Source organism: Arachis duranensis, chromosome 4 (assembly GCF_000817695.3).
Source record: "Arachis duranensis cultivar V14167 chromosome 4, aradu.V14167.gnm2.J7QH, whole genome shotgun sequence".
NCBI classification, from domain to species: Eukaryota; Viridiplantae; Streptophyta; class Magnoliopsida; order Fabales; family Fabaceae; genus Arachis; species Arachis duranensis.
The window spans coordinates 26487340-26487583 of record NC_029775.3 but is presented as its reverse complement, the minus strand read 5'-3'; positions in this window follow the sequence as shown (position 1 = coordinate 26487583).

Below are 244 nucleotides of genomic sequence, written 5' to 3'. Positions count from 1 at the left end.
TTATTTCCTTGGGCCCTCCTATCCATTGATGCTCAAAGCCTTGGATCCTTTTTACCCTTGCCTTTTGGTTTTAAGGACTATTGGCTTTTTCTGCTTGCTTTTTCTTTTTCTTTCTATTTTTTTCGCCAATTTTTTTTTCGCAAGCTTTTGCTTTTTCACTGCTTTTTCTTGCTTCAAGAATCAATTTCATGATTTTTCAGATCATCAATAACATTTCTCTTTGTTCATCATTCTTTCAAGAGCT